The 22919-nt window shown below is 37.0% G+C and overlaps 1 protein-coding gene across 7 annotated transcripts in view; it reads left to right on the forward strand.

The window, feature by feature from the left end:
• Window positions 1-22919, forward strand: part of RALYL (RALY RNA binding protein like) — a 404897-nt gene that overhangs the window by 17352 nt on the left and 364626 nt on the right. The window contains exon 1 of one of the 7 annotated variants that reach the window (XM_051609895.1): window positions 10621-10695. The exons of the other annotated variants lie outside the window; for them this stretch is intronic. The gene's annotated coding sequence lies outside the window, so the exon portion shown is untranslated. Of the gene's footprint in view, window positions 1-10620; window positions 10696-22919 lie in introns of those variants that run through there. 7 annotated transcript variants of the gene reach the window in all.

Consider the following 22919-nt stretch of genomic DNA (forward strand, 5'->3'; position numbering starts at 1 on the left):
TGCTGCAAAACAGGAGACTGGTTCAGTAACATCTGTTTGTTTTACTAAACATTTATTAATTAATTTGTCTAGCAGGGACTTCCCTATTTATCTCTTTCCTATGATCAGTAGGGCTAAAGGTGATATTGATTGCACTTTGAAAATAAACATTGGTCTTAAGTTACTTTGCTTGCGTATTTGTTTAAAAGGACAGAAATAAAAAATAATATGGAGTGCAGGTATGGGATATCTCAGAAAGCTGAGAATATGGAAAAAAATTCCTGTTGATGTCAATTATCCATTTATTGTGATTACTTTCTTCTGCATACATGCACTACAGTTAACCTTTGAGCTAAACAAAATAATCTAGTTAATTTCATGGATGGGCTCCAGCCTTTGGCCACCTATGAAAAAAATACAGTCATATCTTAAGGGACACATTGAGGAGTCTTCCCTCTTGCAAATACATGTGAGAATGGTGTAAGAAAGTAAAAACATGTAGGAACTGCAATGGTGCTGGACAGTGAGAAGAGCGTAGTATCTAACAGAAGGATGTGTATGCACAACAGAAACAATGAGTGCCTGGATCTTTGCTATAATTCTCCTCTTCTCTCCTCCTTTCCCCTCTTCTGTATTTAAATTTCACATGGAAGCCTCCTTCTGTCAATTGTGTGTCCTTCTACAGAGCTACTAACACCTCTGAAATCTTTTCACTAATCCTGCAAAATCAAATATAATTAATCCCATAACCAAATACGAAAAGGCAGGAAGACTACCAAAACTAGAGATTTTTGAAGTTAAGCTAAAATTTTTAAAATATTGCTGCCCGGACAGTTTTAATCACGGTGACCATTATTCACAGCTGGTGTAAATTGGTAGGATGTCTCGATTAAATCAATGGATTATTAATTACCCGTTTCTGTGCTCATAACTTGTTGATAGCATTCATAGCTTTTAGTGATAAGTTGTGGGATATACAGTGACTTGTTCTGTACTGGTAAGACCATTTCAGTCTTATTGCAGAATGACTAATGGAGCTTCGAAAATGTTCAGCTAATGCATATGTGTGCTGTATGTGGAAGGTGAGGGAAAATGTGATGCACATGAAACCTAATAGAGAAATTATAAACTTGGAAACCATCTTTTCAGTGAGAGCTGTTTAGCTCCAGAGCCTCTCCTTTGCATTTGGAGAGGATTTAGAATAATGCATTATTCATAGTGAAAGAATAGTTAAGAAGTCAGTTGTTTCTGATGGAAGGTGGTGGGCACAAGCTAGCATATTTTTTAGCCATTTTATGTTTTACACTACTGCAGAAAAATCTGTCTTGTGCCTTGAATAGTGCATTGATTATAAGCAATCGAACACTTTACATAGACTAAAGTATGCTCTACTTATCAAAAACTGCATTGACACTGTATTAAAGGTTCCTAGAAATGTTGGCTTTAATTAGTCCTGCTGAGGTCTTAAATGTAAAGGATGCTCTATAAATGTGCCATCATTCGATAACCCAATTTTTAGACCAATTATTAGAGATACAATGGAGCATGTTATTGTGTGAAATCTTGAGAAGGTTTAAATAACAGAAGGGTTCAAGTGATGGAGTAATTAGATGATCAGCTGTCAAAACACCATTTTTCCGATTGTTCTGCTTTGGATCAAGTATTAAAATTTTTTGGGGGGAAGTATTCTTTGAAGCCAGTACAGCTGAGAGGGGTTAAGGGATCGTGCCATGCAAGATAAAAAAAAAAAAAAAAAAAAAAAAAAAAAAAAAAAAAAAGAGAAAATATCTGTAAGTTGAAAAAGTCATTGTCGCACTTTTTGTCCCCCTTCCTTGTTTTAGAACTATTTTTTTTTTCATTGCTATGTGTAATAAGCCATAGTTAATATATGCTACTTAGCTTAATCTCTCTGAAATTCAGCTTTTCAGTATGAAAGAAAGGGAGCAGGGATAAAACTTGAAAATATATGCACGGCACCTGAGCATACTTAGTGGATAAAGTATAAGATAGAACCGAAGGCAGGATTTGGTTCTGCTGTTGCCCTTGTGATGTGTGCATATCACATAGTCTTTCTCAACCTCTTTGTTCTTGTTATTCAAATTAGTTTGGTAGTTGGAACCACATACCGTTTTGTTGCTGTAAAATATCATAATGAAACACCAATTATAAGCAAGATGCTCTGCAGAAAGAAATGGTGTTAAGATAAATTTCTTACATTTTGTTAGAGGATACTCACACTGCTGGAAGATATTTCAAGATTGATGAATTCAGATTTTTGAGATGATATTGTCATTTCCCTGAAAATGTCAAACAAAGGACAAAATTTGAAATTTTTATGAAGTTTCTTTGCAGACGATTTGTGACTGTGTGAACAGTAAAATGTAATGGATAAACATTTTCACACCAGGTTTTATGTGGCTCCTTTCATAAGGGCTTTTGGGGCTTGAGGAAACTACAGTTAGAGAAGGACCTAAGAGTTTGGACAGTCAAAACAGAGGTGTCTGCTGGCCTGCTTCTCATTCTTGTAAGTCTTCAGATTAACTTTGGTTTGTACCTGTGGCTCCCAAAAAGCATTTTTAGGCAGAAATTGTCAAAGTATGGGAGATTCTGGTTATAATTTTTAAGGGTCTAGTCATGTTCCATTGGGTAGAGAGGTAAGCTATGGTTACAAGCTATAGCTAGCTGCTTCTAGTTCTCCCATACTGGCATGGTCTGTAAACATCTTAAAAGGCAGATTTCCTAACCTCTCTTTGGTGCTATAAAAGGTAAGGTTGTTGCCGAAATGTAGCTATTGTCAATCTTCTCTGAATATTTCTGAGATCATAATATCAGTATTTTGAAGTGAAAGAATCTGCATCTGCAAGATGTTTCGAACTTGAGTGCCAAATACTGTTGTTTATTGAACAGAAAAAACTTTCAGGCTACGTATGGGATTAATAAAACCTATGGGTGAATGACAGAAATGTGGTGTAGACATTCCCTATTGTTCTCTCAATTTCTTGTGAAATAGTGCACAAGATGTCTTTGTCATGTGGTTCCAATAGTTCCTGCTTAGTTGCTTCACCAATGAAAAGACACCTGGCAAAGGAATCTTCGGATTTGCCTTTGGTGATTTTATCCATGAGAGTTTATGTAAACATTCTCTTTAAAGCTCATTTGCTAGAGTTTTCAATCAATCTAAAACTTGAATGCAAACCCCATTCGTGTTTCTTAAATACCATTAGTTTTCACCATGAACAGAGCTAGGTTTGCAACTCAGACTATATCAACTCTCCTGATCTTTCTAATGCTTTTGGATTGTGGCTTCATTATTTCTTTTTTTTTTTTGGTCATTGCAATGGGGATAAAACCCTCCACCATCAAAATTATTTTTGATAATTTGTATATTGAGTTATCCATAACTCTGAAAGACTTAAATGGATATTTTTATTTTTTTTTTTTGCTTTTAAGAAAGGAAAGGGCAGTGAGACACTGGAACAGGCTGCCCAGAGAAGTTGTGGATGCCCCCTCCCTGGAAGTGCTTAAGGCCAGGTTGGATGGAGTTTCTTGACGAACCCGGTCTAATGGAAGGTGTCCCCTGGAACTAGGTGATCTTTAAGGTCCATGCCAACCACAACCACTCTATGATTCCCTGATTTTAGCAGCTACTTTTCAACCACTGACACAAAGTTCTTTGCACATATGTTGAAAAGGTAGCCCCCGATACTGGTAAACCTACAGTGTGTTCTGGATGTTGTGTTCAGCCAAAGGTCACTCACTTTGGTAGAATGAGAAAATATGCAGTTGGAAGGTGTGGAATGACTGTCTTTACCACTGATTCTTTCCTTTTTGTCAAAGCTCTTGTAACTGAGAGTATTCTCTACTTTATCATTGGTGGACACGTGTTCTGAAAGAGAGGGGATGACACTTTTCTTCTGGAATAACACATTAACCAGTTGGGAGTTGAGGACATTGAGTGGTTTAAATGAATAGGCAGTGGTCTCTGTGAGGGTGATGTTCCTGTACGTAGGTAATAGCTTTTTATTGTTGTGTTAGAATGTGACACAAGAGTGGCTTTGAAAGGAATCAGTGGTAGATTCTGCTCATGCTGAACCTGTGTCTGAAATTGTCTCTGATCAGCCAGAAAGGAAAGGCTGCTCTCCCTATGAAATGATGGACGGATTTGTCTAGTTAGGCAAAAAAAGAGTGACAGGCCACCAAATTTTTTCTACATACATATTTAACCAAGAATGATAAACAACATGCTTCATTTTTTCACTGGAAATATTTTGTTGTGGGATGATGATTCATCATTGATCTTTGCTCTCTGCCAGTGGAACAACTCTCTTGGGAGGAAAATATAATCTATATATGTCTTATTTGTTTGACAAGCCAAAAAAAAAAAAAAAAAAAAATCAGGAAATACAGTTCTGCTTTTGTTTCAGTGATTTAAAGTACATTTTCTAGCTTTTTATTCAGAGGAGCTGTTTGTAAACCTAGTCCAGAAAAATGCTGTTTTTATAAGCTTCAGGAGCATGTTTCATTTGGAGTGAATGAATTATTCCTTGCCAACAGACAGCTGTAAATACATAAAACACTCAAGCTTTTTGAGGCATGGCTCAAATGCCAGCACAAAATCAATGATAAAAATCAATGCCTTATATGTGCAGTACTTTACTAAATCATTGAAAAAAAAATATTTCAGTGAGAGATAGAGGGTCAGATCCAGAGCAAATTGTCAGAAATAGTTTAGCTTCTATAGAGTTCTATTGATTTACTCCTGAGCTAGGTCTGGCCCACTGCAGAAACTAAATTTAATATAACTGTATTTTTTCATGTATTTATTTATTAGTACTGAACATCATTGCATTTTCCACAACCGCAAAAGTGACTATATTCATGACAAATTCTTTACATACATAGAATATGTATTTGTGTCTGACATACAACAAAATTACACTTGACATTTATGAGCTCAGGATTGAGTTTTCCATTTAATTTTATGTAATTTATAAAACAAGTTCAGTTCTAAAGTTACACCACTGATTACAACTGCTAATTTGCATGAATGATTAGGATACCCTTTGTGAATTAGGAACTATAAATAATAATTGTAGCAAATAAGATCAGAAATCTGCTTTCTACATTGATCTGTTATGTAGGATAAACCATTTAGTATCACAGTTCCAATGTTTTATAAGTATATCTTAGGAAAGTATAAAATTACAAGTAGACATCACTATAGCTCTCTGCTATTGAATCATTACTAATAAATAGAGGACACTATTTAGAAATTGTTTCTTAATCTTTGTTCAGTGTCTCCTGTGTTTATCCCTGCACTCTGTTGCAGTACTGGGATTATGTGGTGCAAATGCTGTGGATTGCACTGCTGGGTGTGGAATTAATTGCAGAGTAAATTCTCTGGTATAGGTGAAAAGTCAGACTTTCAGAAATTATGACTATGATACTATTGACATTAGTTGCAGCTGATAGTGCTCATTATCTCTAGAAAATCAGGAAATAACTCAAGTGGAAATTAAAGTATGTTACATTATAAAAATTATCAGATTAATATTATTGCTAATGCTTTTTCTCAATTCCTGACACCGCACATTTGAAATTCTTTACTTAATACTTCATCAAGGTAATTGCCCTAATTTAATATCAGTCAGTCCAATCCTCATGAAAAATATCTATTAGGCTCAGTAATCATTTTCAGCCAAGTAAAAATTTCCGACTGCATCTTGTGTGCTTTTTTTCTTTTTTAGTGGAGCATCCCTTTCTAAGGTAAGTAACTTGGCTATTGTAATATTTTTAATTTTTTTTATTGTTTTCTCTCGTTAATAACTAATACTTCCTTTAATTTGCTTTCTGTCTGTGACACCTCATTTATTATAGATTGCTGTAGCCTGTATTTAATACCTAGACCTGTTATTGTAGGGAATAAAGTAGTTAGGTCATACAGCAGTTCATACTATCAGGTGAGAAAGATGAAGCAAAGTAATTTATCCTGCATAAAAAGGAGTTATGAATCATGGCCAGCTGCTGTCTGTGCACAAGCAGTTAACATGGGTTTTCATGTTTTGTCAAACTTTTGAGATGGATTTTTGTTAGCAATATGAGAAAAACTGTGTCTATCCTTCAATTTACAAAGCTCATTGATTATATATTGAGACTAATCCCCAGATAGGACATCACATGCCAAGGCATAGAATGGGTGACTTTTTGAGGTCTCTGCTAATGTGCTTTCATGATTCTATAATTAAATTGAAGTAATGAATAACACAATGCATTTTCATGTTTGATTAAAGATTATAGGCAGCCTGTTAAAATTCAACAACATATGAACATGTTTATATTTTATCTTCTACTTATTTGTGTATTCTGTTTATTTTTCTCTTCTGTCCATGTAGAATCACTTTTTTTTGGTAAAAGATCAGAAATACAGAATGTTATCAGTGTTAGATGTTTCACTTCATAAAATCAACAATACCAACTAATATTACACTCAGGTACCTAAGACAACATTAATTAAATTTTGCCATGAAGAAGATCAGTATTTCTCAGCAAGGAAAAAATAGTTTGTGATTAAAAGAACTGGAACCCTGTTGTCCTGTCATTCAGCATTCATGGTAATATCTAATTCAGTTATACCTTTGAACACCATGCAGTGTTATGAAATAAATGAATATGTATCACGAGAAGGTGTTTTATTGTTAAATATATTTAAGTTTTGGAGTGTATAGTTTTCTGTTCCATTTGAAACAATGGAACTTGGATCACAATGACATACCTGTATACATTAAAGAGGAACCAGTTTATTTATGGTTGTAGAGTGACTGAAAAAAACTGTTAAAAATTGAGACGATTCAGGGACCACTTTGAAAACTGAGGAAGGCAAGTAATCCACAGTCATGATAAAACATTTTTCTTCATACCTGGCATTCATTCACAACAGCTATGTGTGACATTATTTGTGTAAAAGGGCATACAGTTATCTTTGCCCTCCTTAAAGTGGTTCTCTGTGCCAGAGGGCTGCTCAAAAATTCCTTTTGCTGCCAGTAGCCAAGGAGTTATTACCACATTCAAAGACTGCCGTAAAGGCTGAGTCCTGTCCTATTTCCCCTGGCCATTCTCTGTACTAGTTGTGAGGAAGTGAAATTATGTGTCCCCTGCTCCAGCAGCTCAGCATCACTGTGGGATCTCTTCGCACTGTGCTCATCGCCCTTGAGTCCTGCTTTCTGCTGTTAGCACGCTGTGAAGCAACTGCAGTTCTCCAGAGCCTGGCTGTTGGATGTAGGTGAGCATTTATTCACAGCTGTAAAATAAGCCTTGTAAACACAAGTGTTAAACCTGAGAGAGAGAATTAAATCCTCATTTTGAGGTAGTTAAAGGTGAAGTTTCCATTAACCTCAGAGAGAGCCCGTGATTTTGTCTTGGCTGCATTGCAATGATCTGCATGTCTCAAGCTGCTTCTCTTCTAGACAGGCATATACTGGGGTCCATCTCTGTAGTGACAGATCCATTGGCCATATTAGTTTTGCTTATGCAAAACCAAAGTAAGCAAGATCTACAAGACTCCTACATGCAGAAATTTTGGGAGTGGCGTCATGTCTCAAGATGAATTGCTACAGCTGTCTCAAAACATGGCTTTTTGAAGAGGGAACATTTTTCACATTAGCTGTACTGAGCGAGTTGTTCTCTTTAGTGCTATAAAAACTTAATTTGTCTTGCTCAGATCTATGTTTTCTGAAGCACAGAATTCTTGTCATGGGCTTTTAATAACTGGACAATAATACAGCATTGCACTTCAGCAGATAAGGAGGACTTGAGTGTTGGGTCTTAGGTGAGTGAAACTCACTTTAGCTTTAAATAGGGATTGACTGACAAATAAAATAATCTATATTTAATGAAACTGCTCTTTGAGAGGGGACAGGCCAAACTGCACAGTGGCTTTTTGTTGGCTGTAGAGTCAGCTGTATGAAGGCAAGGTAAGGTGACAGATTGAATGGCACCAGCAAAGCCATTATTGCTGTTGCTTTTCTGGGTCAGAACATAAGTCTAATAAAGGCAACAACTACTTTCACAGGGTATGAAATTGTAGTAGCCCTACTATAATCCCTGCTTTTATGGAGACAGGGAGAGTTGTTTATCACCAGCAAGTGAGAAGACCATGTTTACTAAGGCTGGGTGCAGAAGAGTGATCTTCATCTCTAAAGTAGCATTCAGGAGTCATGTAAATTTGCCAAATACACTCGAATTAGAGCTGTCATGTGTCTGTGACTGAACAGGTGGAACTTGTGAACGAAGACCATGGCCTCCAAATGTCATTTGGAAAAGAATTCAGGTAGAAACAGAATGCCTACCTGGGAGAAGCAGCAGCATGATACTATAATTCCTTTCATTCTTTTGAATTTTCTGACACAATTTCTTCCTGTGGGTCTAAGGATGAGTTTTCCATTGAGTTCAGTAGGTATTAGGTGCCTCAGTTTTTGTACATAATCACTTTGAAACATTTAAAACCATACCTTCATCTAAATGTTTTCATCGCAATCAAATCAAGATAGGTATCCAGAAATGCAGATTACCCAAATTAATGGATATTTTTAGATATTAAAATTGGTATAGAAGGTAATATACATGTGTAGTACAGTGCTGCACTGGAAATAATTAGAAAGGAAAACATGGGGCTTATTAAAAAGAATCATAAAGAGAGTAAGAAATTTGCAAATGAGCAGATGACAGGGGCATTAAATTGGGGTGTAGAGTGCTGCAGACAGTTCATAAATGGAACTTTTCTAGAAATGGCCCTGAGATTTTTTTATTTTTTTTTTTAATAATTTGTTTTAGGGTAATAGCAATGCAGTTAAATGCCAAGTGAGGGTCATTTATTAACATAGTTTTTCAACTGTAAGATTTCAGTCCTATCTATTTTGCTCTTATTAAATAGTTTGCCTCTGGTTAATTTTTGACTATTTTACAAGTCACATAACAAACCATGAAATAATCCAGACAACAAAAATAACTTACAAACAGCATTACTTTAAACATGAGTAAAGTAATATTCACTGAACTGTAAACCCCCAAAAGCAAAAATATGTGATGAAAGCTGAGAAATATTTCAACATTTATAAAACCAGCAGCCAACCTAAAAGGAGTTGAATCTTCTATAACAGATGCTGTCTTGTGATGGAAGATAGATTGGCCTGTGATCCTGAATAAACTTTGTCTCTAATTAGTATGCAAATCTCACCTGCTCCAGGGTTCTTTCTCTGAAAAACAATGATCTCTTTATTGTTTCTGTGTTTTCTGGTGACTAATCTCATCCAGAAAGTTTCTTTTTTATTCCAATTTTCTTCATACCTGTAATTTTTGAAGCTTGCTCTACTATTTTGGGTCAATATTTTCTTCAAAGCACAAAGTTGAGACCTGTTAGCATTTCTGAAAATAAAAAAATCCTGAAAATAATCCAGATATTTAATAATCAAAATATTTTTGCTTAATCCTAAAGGAAAAAAATTATAAATTGCAACATATGCTTATTATGAGCACTGGAACAGGCTGCCCAGAGAGGTTGTGGAGTCTCCTTTGCTGGAGATATTTGAAACCCGTCTAGACGTGTTCGTGTGTGATGTACTCTAGGTGACCCTGCTCTGGCAGAGGTGTCGGACTAGATGACCTTTCGAGGTCCTTTCCAACCCCTAAGGTTCTGTGATTATATATATGAAATAGATACAAAAAATATAACCATGAATATGGCTGGTGAATACAAATTTAATTAATCCTGTAAGCTTTTCAATTGATTAGCAGAATATTTAATACCAGAATGTTCAATAAAATACATAATGCCTCTAAAGTCCAATAGCATACCATCGAAAGTGGTGGTGCTTTCAACAGAAGCAGGATCACATCTTAGTCAATGTCATTGACAGGGAAATCACATCAGCACGTTATGAAGTATAGAAGTTTTCTAAATCTCTGTAAAAATCTGAAAACAAAACAAAACAAAATTGCTTACACAAACCTGATTGCTCCTTTCCCTCTCTTTTTGCTGATGCTATTCCTCTGTGTGTCAGCATGGAACATAAATGAGCAGCTGGACCTGATTCAGGATGTAGATCTCTTGAGGGATATATTCACTTCAACTTCAGACAACTTCTGAGATTCTTATTATCTTTTGAAAGAACCAGTGCTTTTCCTACATCCTAGATAGGAAAGTTAGTATTCTAAGCTTAAATGGTCAAATTCTCTGTAACCTGACTCCCCTCCACTGTGCATGTAGCCCTCTGGAACAGAATGAGTGTGTATGTACACACTCATGTGCACAGACACGCATGATCATGACCTCTGATGGCAGCTCCTGCATGTGTAGAGGCCTCTCCGAATGCAGTGGGTGACAAGACTGTACATTACAACTTAGGCTGTATGTATTTGTATGCAGTGATTTTCTATACCTGATATCAATAGGCAACAAGCTTATTTGGAGTGTCATATGGGTACTGTGGGACTATATTTGATGGAATAATCTCTCTCCTATGAATTGCATGGCATCGTTTAGCTATGCTTGTTCTATATGCATAATTCCTCTTTGGTGGCCTTGAAATAATGAAAAAGGAATTCATGACACCTGTATTTTATTTTCCAATTGTGTGCAGGGTGCATCCTTGGACAAGTCACTTAGATGCAGATCCTGAAATGTTTCTGAGGCTCCAATTAATTCCAAAGGCAGCTTTAAAGGTTTGTTTTTAATCTTTCTAGCCTTTGATTTCCTCAGCTGTAAGACGAAAATGTTATTATGAACATATCTCTGCAGGCCTTTGGAGACTCTTGGATGAACGGTCCTGTAAATATGTAAACCATTTTTAAAATTATTTTCTTATTGGCCACTAAAGGGAATTTTGCTTGGAATATAAGCATTTGGAACTACAGAGGTTTGCAATGTTTATCAGAATCAAGAAAGTTGCCCTACATATTTACGAAACTTATGAAAAAGAAGAACCAAACATAAATAATTCATGAAAATATTTAAAGTACATTTTTCCTAGTATTTTTATGTTATATTATTTTATTGGATGGGCAACACTACTGGAGCTCAGTTGAGAAACTGTGTTAATCTCCCAGGAATAGTGCTTCTTGATAAAAAGTAACTATAGGAAATTGTTTTTGCATTAGGGATTCACCTAATTCTAGTTCAGCACTCCAAGGTAGAACCAGCACTCTTGTTTGCTAAAGTCACAGAAATACATTACATGTGTCAAACTATAAAATTATCTGAGACAGAGAAGAGTAATAGGTCAAAAGAAGCTATAAGCCCAAATAGTCAAGAAAGACAAGGGTCTGCATCACCATTTCCAGAATAATTGAATGTATTGGGTTGAAAGGGACCTAAAAAGGTTATCTAGTCCAAGCCCCCTACAATAAGCAGGGACATCTCTAGCTAGAACAGATTGCTCAGAGCCCCATCAAGCCTGACCTTGATTGACTCCAGAGATGGGGCCTCCACCACATCTCTAGGCAACCTGTTCCAGTGATCCACCAACTTCATACTGAAGAACTTTTTCCTAATGTCCAACATAAATCTACCCTTCTCTAGCTTAAAACCATTAGCCCTTGTCCTATAATTACATGCCTTTGTGAACAGCTCTTCCCCAGCCTTCTTATAGGTCCCTTTCAGGTATTGGAAGGGACCTATAATGTCCTCCCAAAGTCTTCTCCAGGCTGAACAACCCAACTCCATCAGCCTGTCTTTATGAAAGAGGTGCTCCTCTGATGATTTTTGTGGCCCTCCTCTGGACACACTCCAACAGGTCCACGTCCTTGTACTGGGTCCATGTCCTTGTACTGGGGGCTCCAGAGCTGGATACAGTACTCCAGGTGAGGTCTCACCAGGGCAGAGTAGAGGGACAGAATCACCTCTCTCAATCTGCTGGCTGCATTTCTTTTGATGCAGCCCAGGATGTGGTTGGCCTTCTGAGCTGCAATTGCACATTGGTGAATGTGCAATGATCACTGTAATTTTGATTTGGGATATAAGAATGCAAAGAAATCGGTGGAAGCTTTGTGTTCAGCAACACATAAACATGAAGGAATCAGTCTGTGCTCTTCAGTGCCAGCCAGTTAGATGGCAGGTCCTTTGCAGCTGTAATACACTGGCCCAGAGGAACGGGAGAGGGATACCATGTCTGGAGCAGTGTGCACTGCCCTGGGGGGTCCTGGTGCTGACTGGTTGCACAAGATCATGATGTGGAAGAGATTAATTTTTCCTGTCTCACTATCTTGCTTGCACCAGGTTAGCCATGTACAGCCTGTCTACATGGCCATTTTCCTGCTGTGTTCACCAGAAGGCCAAGTCAAATTTAGACTGGAAAGAGCCTATAGGTCGCCGGTTCATCAAGTCTTATTTTAAACACTCAAGTATTTGTTTTAATTTCAAAGTCTTTCTTAGGTGTGTTCAACAGAAATTCAGAGATAGCCAGGCTTTATGCAGTTTGAATTTCAGTTAAGCTTGGGTAAAGATTCTTAGCCAGAGAATGCCTAGACTGGTATGCATCACACTTGGCTCAGAGACAGTACTGTGCGCAACATGGGATTGAGCACTGGGATTGCAAAAAGTCCTGCTGCAAGTGAGCTGTGTTGGATTCACATAATGAAAACTCCTCAGCTATGCTAGGTCACATATTAACAACGCACTAAAGTTACATACATATAAAAGGATAATGGAAAGTACTTGTGGCAGAGATGAATAATCTTCATGTTCAAATCAGCAGAAGGAACTTGCTAGAGCTGGAGTCCAATTATAATAATGAAATATAGAGGACAACATTATGCATATTTATAGAAGTGTGGTATTATCTAATACCTGATATACTTCAGCTAAGCTATCTGAAAATGCTTTGCAAACTGTTTACAAACTGGGAATGAAACTCAGACCTTTCAGATGAAGCACTAATCATAGAATCATATAATGGTTTGAGCTGGAAGAGACCTTAAAGATCATCTAGATCCAACCCCCCTGCATGGGCAGGGACACCTTCCACTAGATCGGGTTACTCTGGGCCCCATCCAACCTACCCTTGAACACTTCCAGGGGTGGGGCTTCCACAACTTCCCTGGGCAACCTGTTCCAGTGTCTCACCATGCTCATAGTAAAGATTTTCCTTCTAATGTCTAACCTAAATTTCACTTCTTCCAGTTTTGATCCATTACGTCTTGTCCTCCCACTACAAGCCCTTATAAGAAGTCCCTCTCCAGCTTTCCTGCCCTGATGGCTATGCTTCTTTTGATGCAGCTCAGGACACAATTGGCTTTCTGGGCTGCAAGCACACACTGACAGCTCATGTTGAGCTTCTTGTCCACTGTCACTCCCAAGTCCTTTTCCTTGGGACTGCTCTTTAGCCATTCTCCACCCAGCCTGAATTTGTGCTTGGAATTGTCCCAATCTAGCTGCAGGACCTTGCACTCGTCCTGGTGGAACTTCATGCAATTTGCATGAGGCCACTTCTCAAGGCTGTCAAGGTCCCTCTGGATGGCATCCCTTCCCTCCAGCATGTCGACCTCACCACACACTTTGGTGTCATTGGAAAACTTGCTGAGGGTGCACTCAATGCCACTGTGTTGCTGACAAAACTGTTGAATAGCACCAGTCCAAGTACTGTCCCTTGGGGAACATCAGTCGTCACAGGTCTCCATCTGGACATTGAGTTGTTGATCACCACTCTTTGAGTGTGACCATCCAGCCAGTTCCTTACCCAACAAGTGGTCCATCCACTGAATGCATACTGTTCCAGATTTGATACCAGCATGTGGTGTGAGACAGTGTTGAAGGCTTTGGACAGGTCCAGATAGATGACATCAATTTCTCTTTCTTTGTCCACAGATGCCATGACCCCACTGTAAAAGGCCATCAAATTAGTCAGGCAGGATATGCCCTTGGTGAAGTCGTGTTGGCTGTCACTAATCACCCCTTTGTTTTCCATGTGCCTTAGCAGAGCCTCCAGGTGGAACTGCTCCATGATCTTGCTGGGCACAGAGGTAAGACTGACTGGTCGGTAGTTCCCCGAGTCTTCCTTTTTTTCCTTCTTGAAAGTGTAATTTATGGTTCCCCTTTTCCAGTCGATGGGGATTTTTCCAGACTGCCAAGACATTTCAAATATGATCTTTCATTGGTCAGTGGATACATGGAAATTTAAGTGAGAATTATGGACTAAATACTATCTTTGGGAGACAGCAGGAAAAAGACCTCAGGTCTGCTGAAATAGGTGGAAACTCTCAGTTCCTGACTGGATTCCATTCTGAGTATTTAAAATATCTCAAGCTACTGGATTGACAAGATAATATTTTAAAACATTCATTTTAATGCAGGACTTTAAAAAAATGGTTTCTTTGGGAAAAATAAAATATTTTAAATAAAATCAGAGAGAGCTGAGATTTTATTTAAAAAAAAAAGAAAAAAAAAGTAAGTTGAGATTGTTTTCATAGTTCAGATTAATTTAGAATCCAGCTAATAAAGAAACCATGCCAAGCCTCAATATTTTTGTGACATTTTGAGCAGTTTGGTGCTTTTCATCTTTATGTTTTTTCCTTTAGTTCTATTTTCCTGTTTGTCAAGTTGTCTGCATTATGGCAAGCTTTTATAGAAAAAATAATTTAAAAAAAGACATAAAATCAGGTTAGAGCAGTGTGGGTTTAAGGAAATCTAAAGGAAGACCAACAAGAACATTTATAGTGAAGGCCTAGCAATAATTTGGAGTAATGCAATAAAATTCAATGTGTGTAATTAAGGCCTATAGAAAAATAAACCAAAGTAAATTTTCTCCTGAATTTAATGCTGAGAGAGCAATTTTAATGTAAAAAGCAATTAATTACCTTTTCAGCTCATTATTACAATATATCCTTGGACCTAACATTCTTGGTTATAATTCTAACTCAGCTGATTATTGTAACTGTATTACCTTCAAAACGTTGCTAATAGAAGTGAGATTCTTTGTGTTCTCCTTCTTCTGTTACAGACTTGGTGTTTCCTATTGCTCTCCAAAGGGTTAAGCTCAGAAGGAATGACAAAGTGGCCACATATCCTGGGAGATTTCTGTTTCTTTCCCCTTCCCTCTCACGCAGATGGATTGAGAGAGAGAGCTGCTCTTGAGGCAGGTTTCTCAGGCAGATGTGAAACCAGAGCACATGCTAGCAAACCAGGCAGTGATGCATATACTTAAGTTCTTTTTTTTTTCCTTTCTGTTAAATGCATTTGTTATCCTGAAACAAGTCTTTGTCCTTTTATTTAGAAATATGAGCCATCTTCAGCTTTAAAGATGCACAGTGGGTAGGCAAGATTAACCCACACTCTATATCTAATTAACTTTAAACTTCATTAATTTTCTATATAAAAAAAAAAATAAAGTGAAAACCCCTTTTAAAATGGAAATCTCAGAATTTGCCAGTGATTTGGGGGAAAAAAATAAAATGAAAACAAGAATTAAATAAAATTCTTATAGGTAGTGCTTAATAGACTAATATTCAGAAAGAAGTCAAAGCTAAGGATAATGTTTGATTACCCTTAGGGAATGGCGGGGGGGGGAAGGGAATGAGACAAAGTACCGTGTTTTGGTACTGTAACATAGCCTTCAATTCACTTAATAAAAAACAGAATAATCTGGCTATTTTCAAAAAGGCTTACACAACACCTTTGAAAATGGCATTGAAAAATTGTCACTTGGGCAAACTTTCAAAACACAACATCCTATTCGCTGTAGCAGACACCTGTGCCCCATTTGCTCCTACTAAAGTCAAAAGGAGGCCTGAATATTACACGAGTCTCATTTCTGTCAGCTAAAGGAGTTTTGTGAAGATTCAGAAGCAATTTCATCCATAGGATACAGCAGTCGCTGCTCTAAAGAAAATATTCTCCAAATGCCTTACAAGACTTATCATTTCCCAGTTTGTGTTTGGGAGATGCCATCTTGAATATAAAAATCAGAGCTTTCACAAACGATCTCTCTTTAAAAAAAACTGCTTATATTTTCATCAATAATACATCATTCTAACTTTTTAAGTGTTTTTCCTGGATACTCCTTGGTTTAGATGAATGACGAAAACAGCCAACATAGCCAGCACAAGTTTTTAGATTTAGCCCTGTTTCTTTTTCATTCTAGCCAAGTTCATCTGTATGCCACAGAACTGTCAAACAAAGAAGCATCACTTTCAAATATTCACATGGGAAAGAAACTATGTTTTCCTTGTGTGAGCTTCTTTTCAGTTTTGTTTTTTTGTTGATGTTCCAGTTCCTGTACAGCTATATTCTCTCCTTCTTTGTAGGGTGTGTGCAATAAATGGGCTTTGAAATTCCTTAAACACTTTAGCTTCGCTTCAGTTATTAATCTCAGCAGCCATTTATTGGTTTGTGTGCTACAAAGCAATGGAGATTATCCTTTAATTAATGTCATTGAGTGGTTCAGCTGCCACCATCAACCACAATATGGTTTCACAAATTAATATTGTAGGGGAAATATAATGCAATTTATTATAGCATTTATATTAAAATGCAGCTAATAATACCAGAAACCCTGTGTAAGAAAAGGGTATCTATGTATATATGTGTATATGTCCCAAATGCCATACTGAAAAGAGCAATTGCATATTAAATTTTCATATTTATAGTCTATTTAACTGTTTTAAGTAGATTTCAGAATCCATCAGGAAACAAAAAGATAATGTTTTCTTGAGTCCTATATAGGTAACTGTCTTAAAAAATGTGAAATGACATCTTACATCAAGATACACAAAAAATATATCATTGATCATTAGAGCTCTGCTGGAGATCGAATTTCTCACTAATTTGTTTGTACTATTGTGACTTAATTAGTTAAAAGAATGCGTATTTGTACACATTAACATTTTTTTTTGTTATGAGTACTTGAGGGAGAACATCAAATGCTGCCTAAAGTAATGCCAAAATATTTTGACCTCTGGAAGCTGGAAGTGCTTGCTGTAGGCACCTTTCCTGTAACGGGGGACTGATTATGTTAAAAAATATGTAAACTAGGGTGGAGTTTTTTTAGCATGATGCTAAGCTGAGTTTAGCTGTTACTTTGAAAAATACAACTATGTCCTGGTTTATAACTAATTTGTGTGCTCGTAGTGTTGGTGTAAGCTGAACAAGTTTGACTGTGAGGACAATGCTGTGCAAATTTCTTTCTTTGATGTTGTTAAATGTTAAGATTTCAGCTTCACTTAACTTCTAAAGGAGGTAGCCAAAACAAGTAGGGAGGTAAAATGGTTCTTCTGTGTCCACCCAAATTAAAGTCAGAAGCTGGACAGACCTCAGGAATTCCAGATCAGTTCAAGCTGGCATAATAAGGTATTTTTATCAGTGGTGCTCCTTTCCTGAGTACTGCTTTCAATAGGACTTCTTGCAGATTGACAAGTTAGTCTGTGTTAAGAAATTAACCAGAGTGTGTGTTCTCCCTAAAAGTCTTCATATAGCATTATTAATTAAGTTAATTAAGTAGAATTCTTAAGACAATCTGCAGAAATATCTTTATTAAACCCCTAAGCATTTCAAGATACTGTAAAGCCTCTTTGAGAATTTGATATAAATCCTAACATTTCACTGATCTGGGCAAAGAAATGCAAAAAGGAATTTTTTTCTATACTAATTATAACCTTTTTGGTTACACAAATCAGAAGTGATGAGGTCTATTTTTCATCTTAATAGACAGACATTTCTGTGATTAATTAATAATTTGAGGGATAATTCCAATAGAAAAGGTGTTGTGTTTTTTTTGGCAGTGTAGGTCCAGTGTGTTGATCAAGGATTACAAGGACAAAAGCAGAGCTGTGTTTGCTGAAATATTACTGAATGTGGTGCTTTGAGAATATGCAGCATGTAACTGTAGAAATTACACCTACTTGGTGTTACACAGAGCCTGATGGAAAACACTGTATGGCTTAGAAATGTAAATCATTGCACAGAGCTGATGTAAAAGGAGACTCACACCATCTACCCAAGCTCTGATATGTCAGTGCTGTGCAGATGTATTTGCATTGAGCAAAATGTTGCACAGTGGTGATAAAATAATCTTCTCAGTGACAGCAACCCTGGGAAGCCATGAATGTCCCTAAGCAGTTAACAGCAGAGACAAGATGCTGCCAGGCTATACTGTTTAAACGAAATCAACCTAGCAAAAGCTACCACACAGATATGCTCAGGAACTGGTACTACAGCCCATGGGCTGCAGTCATCACCCAGTTTGTATGTGTTCACTTAGCAGGAGCCCCAGGGCATGAGGTTGTTCCCAGGAGTAGATCCATGGTTCCACTCCTTCCTCTGGTGGTTGGCATAATTCAGTTCAGAAAACCAGCATGTACAGTGGAAATATATCCACCAGTACTTTGTTAATACTTGTAGATGAAATGACCATTCTAATTTCTTAATAGACAAAATACATTGTGTTATCGGTGCATTTATAAATGAGTGCTATTGATTTGTTGCTTTATTTATTTATTTATTTATTTATTCAGATTTTACTCTGTCATTGCTTCCTTTTAGATCTCCCAGTTCTTGAGAAGCAGGAAGGATCTGCAGTTTATATTGTAGAAAAATGGTAGCAACTACCTTAGAAATTGAAAACTACTCTCATAGCATTGAATTTGTGATCATATTTCCATGTTTTCTGTTTTACTATTTGCAATAACAGTTATCATTTTTTGACTCAGGTTGCTTATATGTTTTCAATTAACACAATCTGATGATACGTTGTCTTGAAAAACACTGGATCTACTGATAAATCTGACTTGCATCAGATTTGTATTGAGCCTTTAATGCTAATACGTGGAACAGATCAGAAGTGTTGCTAGTTTATCTTCATGACTGACAATAGCTGTGAAGTAATAATACCATATAAGAAAATTTAGATAGATATATATATGTAGTTTACCATCTGCCCTGACTAACATTAATTCATCTGATGACTGGATTAGAAGGAAAACTAGTTTGTTAAATAAGAGAAGCTGAAAGCATGATTCAAAGTCTCCTCAGTCAAATTTTGTAGGAAGAGAATCGATGCACCCAATTTATTAATACTGGGTTTGATACAATTTTTAATTGTTCCATAGAAAAACTTTAGCAGCTTAATTATAGTGTATGGTTAGACTTCAATGAACCTTGGTTTTCTGGATTCTAGCCAATAAAAATTATTTAATATTTGCTTGTCTTACTTTTACCTGTAGAAATAAGATCTAATATCTGAACAAAAAGGATATCCTTTTAAAACCAAAAGTTAAAGCCTTCCAAGTCCTTATCTTTATACATGATGGACTCTTTAGTAGCTTGTTATCATTCTCAGGTTGTAATATTGAATGACTAATCAAATGAAAATGCTCGTTGCTACATGCAAATCCCCATACAATAATAATGATCTATTTAAATCTTTAAAACAAGGTAAAAGTCATGGATAGGGCCATGAAATAGCTCTGATACACATTACGTTTTAATTCAGGAGCTTAAAAGGAAAATTCAATTTTTTTAAAAGCTGCGCAGTGACAAATGATGATAACTAGGAATATTGTGACTGCTTGTATATCCTTTGGGGTGGGATCTTTACAAATAGTGGTGGGGGGTGCATGTTCCACTTCGGCCGAGGGTCTCTTTGTCTGACTTGTTCTTTTTGCATCAGTCTTGCACCAGCTCTCTCATAGCCAGTGTCATAGTGCTAGCAGAAAGTGTCACTTGTGACCGTTGTCCCACAGCTAAGCATGGTAGCACTGAAAAGGACCCAGGAGTATAGCTCAGCACGTGGTGCTTGGCCTTTCATATTGCATTTCCTGCACTGACTTACTGAAGCACTTGGGAATAAATGCAATGGCTTCTTGCTCTTAATGCGTGTGAGCAGCAGCAATGGAAATCTGGGTTGAGACAGCAAAACAATTAATCTAACCCACCACATGATTGGAAAAGGGAATTTGTGTCATCCTGCAGAAGACAATAGTACTACATTGTTTCTTTTTGAATATGAATTTTATAAAAACAGAAACCTTGAAAATCAGGGATGTGGAGTTAAGGTGCTCACCATGGTACAGTGGCCTAACCTTCATCCCTAGCATCCCCTGCATCTGGATCTTAGGCAACCAGAGTGGGCTTACTCATTTTGGTATGAAGACTTGAGGTTGGTTACATGTGCCACAGGTGCATGTGGCATGAGGCACTATAAACAGAGCTAAGGTTGATCATCAGCTCCATTGTTTGTATTTTTCAGAAGTTTTGGTTAGGCTGATGCTTTAAGTGTGTACAATTTTCCACTAATCAGTATAACATCACATTCATGAGCAATCATTTATGAAATTATATTTATCAGTTAAGACTGCAGTTAAGGCATGCCTGTGATTAGCTAAAGGCAGAGATGTTATGTGATTCTTAAATGCTTTTTCCCTTTCTTAAACCACCTTCCAACAAAGTATTTAAACGAGCAGTCTATGATAGACCAGAAAGAAAAATCACAGAAATATCTTAAGTGATAAGACGTGGTGCTTACTACCAGGCTAAGATGTATGGGTCTTCTTCTTAAGCTTCTTTGTGACATCATTTGACTGTCCTGTCACTGTTTCTCCTTCATCTTCTCTTGTTCTCATCCAGTTAGACCATTATGCCTTAAGAACCACACAGCAAGTAAAAGGTCTTCTCCTTTTTCTCTCCTTCCTTTTGCCTCATCTTGCACCACAGACAAGAGAGCCAGCAGGGTAACTCATCTCCTTTTTAAAATTTTTCTCTTTCCTCCAAAAAAAAGAGCAAAATACTCAGTAAAAATACATGCTCTGGAGTAACTACAGAAGTTAAAAGTGAGTAAGATATGCTTTAGTGTTACCAGAGTTATGGCTTGAACTTTATGCCTGTGGAAAATATAGGTGATTGTCAATAATAAGGTAATTTGGAAAAACTAGGTATCAGACTATGTCTATTAAGCTGAAAACGTCAGTTGTATGGAGTAGTTTTTGAAGCACACAAAATTACAGGATAACCCAAGTAAGCATGGACTTCAGAGTATAGAAGTGCATAGCTTTGAGCCCAGAAGATAACTCTGAAGTCTTTTTTTATACTGCACTAATCAATAACTGTTTTTTTAGATAAGCATTGAATTGGAGTGAAAGATATTCTTCCTGTAAGTGGTTCACTTTCTTCAAAAGAGAATAAGTTGTATGTTTTGATATCAGTTCTGTTACTATATCTACCTGTTGAGTTTATGATACAGGATGAAGAGCTTCCTCTGAGTAAGGCATGTGCAGCCTTACAGTCAAAGGGTGGGGATGGGAGAGCAGCCTGACCAGCCCAGCATGACATGCTTAACATCTAGGATACCTTTGTAATGCAGTGAGAGAGGTCTCTGTGTTGGACCAGGTGATGAAGTCATGGTGCAGGGCAACATTCAGAAGAGGTGTTTATTTACTGAATTTTTTTCTGGTCTAAAAGCCAATATACAAAATGCAATCAATTAAAAGGGCTGATTAATTATGCCTGACAGGAGCACCATAAGGAAGGCCTGAGTGCAACACAGTTGTACATAGAACTGACTGCCAGCATTACATCTGGAGATGAATGAGGAAATGGGGACTAATGAGACAACTAATGCCTCCTGCCACCTCCATTGCATTGCCCAGCTTCAGTAAAAACAGAATGTTAATTAAACAACTGAGGACGTGATTGTGCTTAAGGTTTTTAAATATTTTACCACACATTTAGTACATCATATAGTGAATTCCTCAACATCATGGAGGATCAAGGGGTATGAGAGCATCCTGGACAGATGAAGTAATCAAAAAGCAAGATGTCATAGTGGTATGGATAAATAGGACAATTAACATAAAATTAAACTGTCCAGATTTCATGGAGAATAGGGCTAAAACAGAAACTTGTTTTCACAATGGTTTATGTTTTCAAGCAAGGTAATTATTCAAATTCTGTTGAAATCAGTGTAATCTCTGACTGAAATAGGAAAAATTTCCTCTCCTGTCTTCCAATATCCAATCTTCCTTGGAATGTGAAAGAGTCCTCATGCAAAATGAAAGCAGATTTAGAAATAGAGAGAACCTCTAAAAAAATTAGACTGTTTCAGGGATTTGTAATAATTATTTCTCCTGACTATCACACTCTCTTAGATAAAATAAAAGAAAATTTCTACCTGCAAACAGCAGATTCAGTAGCTCTCTAGAGGTTTAATCCTTCAGAGATAGCAGAAACCTGAGCCAAGTAAAAACCCAGAGCTTTGCAAAATATAAGTTTCTGATGCAAGGGTGTTGTTCTGTTTTGTGAACTACACCATTTATCTTTATTTCTTTGAAGATGATGCTTTCTATGAGTACTTCTGAACTGGGCTATGATAAGAGTAAAAGCAGATGCAGGAAGTCTGTATGATATAAATAATGATTCTGCTTGACAAAGTACTTTTAACATTTTAAGAGGGATACTGTTGAGCAACTTGCTCTGGTTTGTTGCTCTCCCATGAAAGGGCTAATTTAGTCCAGTTAAAAGGCAGGTTTCTCATTGGATCTGAAAAAAATTATTACTTCATATGCAGTCCATATCCACAGCTTCCTTGGGAGCCGGCTTTATTTTAACCATTTGTTAAAAAACTTTTTGAATCCACTTGTACAGAGTTAATAAGCTAGAGCTATAAAAATCTGCATGTCAAACACCGGTAATAGTAGTGATTATTATGTTGTTTTGTTTTTTTTTTCCTGCTGTTGCGTTTATCTGCTGTGCTTTAGGAGGCTGCTTCAGAAAAAAAAAACACAAAAAACAGCAATGAACAAACAAAAAACATGCCATCTGGTCTAAAGAAGGAACCTAAGGAAGTTTAGGCATCAACTTTTTTAGCTGAGCTGCTAAAGTGAGTTGCTAATGTGAGCCACACTCCAGCATCCCTGGAAGGGTTCTCAAGGCCATCACTGATATTAGCTTCACAAATCTCTTGCCT

Source organism: Apus apus, chromosome 2, assembly GCF_020740795.1.
Source record: "Apus apus isolate bApuApu2 chromosome 2, bApuApu2.pri.cur, whole genome shotgun sequence".
Classification (NCBI taxonomy): domain Eukaryota; kingdom Metazoa; phylum Chordata; class Aves; order Apodiformes; family Apodidae; genus Apus; species Apus apus.